At 51.4% G+C, this 4214-nt stretch overlaps 1 long non-coding RNA gene across 2 annotated transcripts; it reads right to left on the bottom strand.

The window, feature by feature from the left end:
- Window positions 1-736: 736 nt before the first annotated feature.
- LOC116547939 lies at window positions 737-4197 on the bottom strand. Of its 2 annotated transcripts, none has more exons than XR_004267241.1 (3): window positions 4077-4197; window positions 3853-3975; window positions 737-1944 (listed from the first exon to the last, which is right to left on the bottom strand). It is a non-coding gene; the product is annotated as an uncharacterized LOC116547939 (long non-coding RNA). The 2 variants fall into 2 exon arrangements; XR_004267240.1 differs by lacking the exon at window positions 737-1944 and adding an exon at window positions 2817-2998.
- Window positions 4198-4214: the final 17 nt, after the last annotated feature.

Raw genomic sequence — 4214 nt, 5'->3', positions numbered from 1 at the left:
ACACTCTGGGGCTGCCAGTCAAGAGGTTTCCTTAAGTTGGTGAAGGCACTCCAGCCAGCTGGAGCGTGGGTGCCTTTCTGAACAGAGGGGTGGCACTGAGGAGGGGGTTCTGGTGGCCCTTTCTCCTCTAACAGGCTCTGGTTTTGTCTCAATGACAGTGTTTCTACACCTGTGGGTTATGACAGACACAACTGCCGGAAAATCTTTAATAAGGAGACCTGCAAGATAAGTGTGGTGGAGAAGAAGGACCCAAATAGGCCCTGTGGTGTCAGTGGATGGATATCGTAATGTGCTTCTAGTAGGCACAGGGCTCCCAGGCCAGGCCTCATTCTCCTCTGGCCTCTAATAGTCTATGATGGTGTAGCCCTGCCTATCAGTAAAATATTTTTGAGCAAACACTTGAATATGTGTGTACTTTTAATTTGTAACTTATATATACATTGATTTAATACACATTATAAAGCATACAAAACATTTAAAAAGGGAGACAAAAATACATATGAATGTCTGAGCACAGTGGCTCATGCCTATAATCCCAGCACTCTGGGAGGCTGAGGTGGGCGGATCACTTGAAGTCAGAAGTTTGAGACCAACCTGGCCAACATGGTGAAACTGGGCATGGTGGCAGGCACCTGTAGTCCAGCTACTCTGGGGCTGAGGCAGGAGAATCACTTGAACCCGGGAGGCGGAGCTTGCAGTAAGTTAAGATCACACCACTGCACTCCCGCCTGGGTGAAAGGGTCAGACGTCCAAAAAAAAAAAAAAAAAAAAAAATCCAACCCCAAACAAAATGCATATGAATAAAAGTTCTATTTTTCCTAAACTCTGTAATGGGTCATTGTGTGTCCCTTACTCGGGGGACTGCTGCCACTCTTGCTGTTTGTGATGTCTGCACTCTGCTGCCCATGTCCTGCTGGCTGGTAAAGGATAAAAAAAATGTGTGTCTTCAAGCTGAAATTAGATCCCTTCTTTTCTTTAAGGTGTTCCTGTTTATCCCTCCTTCCTCTTCATCAGGAAGTGTCTTCTATGATGTGTCCCCCACATTCCTCTGTGTTTGCCTGAGCTGAAAGCAGGTTAGAACAAGACAGCCTGAACAAGTGCCCCCAAGGCCACATGCAGGCCGAGGGGAATTCAAGGCCAGGGGTCTGCCTTGCTGATGGAGAGTGGCCTGGGAGCAAGGCCTCAGCATCAGTTATCTCCTGCTATACAGAGAGCACCCAAAACTTAATGGCTTAAAACAATGACAACATCAATTCTCTTTTGACAGTTTCTGTGATAGAGAACATTTGTTCATTCAACAGGCCTGTACAGAGCACCTGGGCCTGGCAGTGCTCTGGACCTGGGGGTACAGCAGTGAACCAGAGAGATCTCGGGAGAGAACCCTGCTCTCCTGGGTCTTGGAGTCAGCTGTATGTATGTGACAGATCAGAAATAGGCAAACAGTCATCTGTTGAACAATCAGTGGGCAACTGATAAACAGCTTTATTTTCCCTTGTCCCCCATCTGTTTAAATATGCTATGTGGGCCAGCTGAGCAATCTAGACAGGTCCCTTAGCTTTCTTGGTCAGCTTCAGATAATTTTAAATGGTGGTTTGAGTTACATTTTGAGTCATATGAAGTCTCCTTCAGGGGCGTATCTGAATTGTGAGGGAATAGGGGACAGGAGAATTAAGGGCTCCTTCTGCCTGAGGTCATGTTCTAGGCTGACTTCCTCCTGGGAGTTTTGTGGGCCTCTCCACAGCTCCCCTTCCACTCACAGGCTATGATTGTCGTCTTAGCTTCTGCATCAGAATCTACTCTTTCTGCTGTTTTGTAATGAGGTTGCCTTGCCCCATGTAGGAGCCACTCTTGGGTGGGATCCATAAAACCCTGCTATGATCTTCTCCTTTGCCGGGGAATGTGGGGAAGCAGTTGCCAACCAAGTATGGAGGACCTCTGTCGAAACTGAGACAGAAAGAAGCACTATTTTAACAACTGGTCACAAGTAAATAATGTGAGTTATAATCTGGGCTGTAGGCTGGATGTGGTGACTCACGCTTGTAATCTCAGGTGAGGTAAGAGGATTGCTTGTGCCCAGTTTGAGAACAGTCTGGGCAACACAGCAAGACCTGTCTCCACAAAAAAAATTTTAAAACCGGGTATCATGGGACATGTATGTACGTAATCCCAGCTACTCAGCAGTTTGAGGCAGGAGAATCACTTGAACCCAGGAGGCAGAGGTTGCCCCCAGCTGAAATTGTTCCACTGCACTCCAGCCTGAGCAACAGGGCCAGATCCTGTCTCAAAGAAAAAAGAAAAGAAAAGAAAGAAAAAAAGCATCTGGGCCCTGAATATTAATTTACTCATCCTTTTTTTTATTTTTTGAGACGGAGTCTCGCTCTGTCACCCAGGCTGGAGTACAGTGGCGTGATCTCGACTCACTGCAACCTCCGCCTCCCAGGTTCAAGCGATTCCCCTGCCTCAGCCTCCTAAGTAGCTGGGATTACAGGCGCGTGCCACCACCCCATCTAATTTTTTGTATTTTTAGTAGAGTAGGGTTTCACGTGTTAGCCAGGATTGCCTAGATCTATTGACCTCGTGATCCACCCGCCTCGGCCACCCAAAGTGTTGGGATCACAGGCGGGATCCCCCGCCGTCGGCCTATTTACTCAATCTTTAGAAAAAAATATGTGGCAAAGGAGTAATCATACGTCATATGCCCTGCTATGTCTTATGAGAATCACTTCTGTATCTAAATAATATCTATTTTGTGAGGACATATGAATCACTTGGGATGGTCCTCGGCACAGAATTTGCCTTCAAAAAAACATGTTTGCTTCATTTGATTTATTCATGGAGGGCGAAAGGACACTGCAAGGGCGGGACGGAGTGTGCGCCTGCGTTCTGTGCCTTCTACAGGGCAGTCAAGGGCTTCTGGGGGATCACAGCGGAGATCTTGCGAGAGTGTCAGACGGATGGCGTCAACCGCCGCGTCCAGTCTGAATGCTCCTTTTGACAACTACTAAAACCAAGAGACACTGAAAATCACTAACAAAGCTCATCAAAAGAGTGGCAGTGAGCTAATGGTATGGTGGTCCACCTTGTAATCCCAGCACTTTGGGAGGCTGAGGTGGGGTGATCGCTAGAGGCCAGGAGCTGGAGACCAGTCTGGACAACATAGCAAGGCCCCTGTCTCTACTAAAAGTAAATAAATCAGGTGTGGTGGAGCCTGCCTATAGTCCCAGCTACTCAGGTGGCTGAGGTAGGAGGATCACCTGAGCCCCGGAGGATGCAGTGAGCTAAGATCGAGCCATCTGCACTCCAGCCTGGGTGACAGGGCAAAACCCTGTCTCTTTTTAAAAGTCATCTTTGGTTATCAGTCTACAGAGATCACAGAGCAAGGGTCAGATAACCAGCTACCACTCTTATTCAAAAATCCTATTCATTTAGGACTCTGGAATTACAGTTTTGAGGGAGCTTTTTGGGCCCCCGACATGAAGAATCTCACTAAAGGATATCCACATACTGGCTTGTCTCCCGCCCCACTTAGTCCAGGTCCCAACAAGAATCGCCTCGCTAGTGCTGGAGCAATCCCTCAGCGTGGCGGAAAGGGATCTCCCCTCTGGATGGAGCTGAGCGGCACTGCCAGAAACCCCCAGAAACCGCCGCGTCTGGGCCGCGGTCCGGGTCCGCCGCTCTCCCCGGTGGCCGGGGGCTGCCAGGCTGGCATTCTCCAGGGCTATGAGGGGCCTGTGTTCCTAAGAGTGCAGGCAACCCGACGGCCCGGGTACAGGGGCAGTCGCGGCCCTGTCCTCCCGCGCGCAGGCCGAGCGTCACCCCCGCCGCCCTCGCGTCCCCGGGCCCGCCTCTCACGCCAGCGTCGGCCGCCAGCGACCAGCTCTAGCTGCTCCTACGGATCTCCTCCACCGACCACGGCCGCTCCCACACGGGCTCGGACGCCGGCGCCCGCTCCTGGTCGGGGGTCATCCGGTTCCTCTGCAGCGAAAAAAACGAGGAGACAGGCTGAGCCTGAGGGCAGCAGGGACAGCGGCCCCAGCCCAGGCCGTTCCCTCTCCTGCCCGGCCCGTTGCCCTCACCATCCCAGCCTCCCGGCGCAGTGGGCTCCGAGGCTGCGCCAGCGCGCCAGGACCGCAGAGCCGCGAAACCCCAGCCCAGGTGCGCCAGGCACGACCGCCCCACGTGACCTGGTGTCACGTGACAGCGCCCGCACGTGA

The sequence above is a fragment of the Sapajus apella genome, unplaced genomic scaffold (assembly GCF_009761245.1).
Source record: "Sapajus apella isolate SASKATOON/1434 unplaced genomic scaffold, GSC_monkey_1.0 scaffold5653, whole genome shotgun sequence".
In the NCBI taxonomy this organism is placed as follows: domain Eukaryota; kingdom Metazoa; phylum Chordata; class Mammalia; order Primates; family Cebidae; genus Sapajus; species Sapajus apella.
Note: the sequence above shows the minus strand (reverse complement) of the source record. Positions and strands in the feature narration are given on the sequence as shown.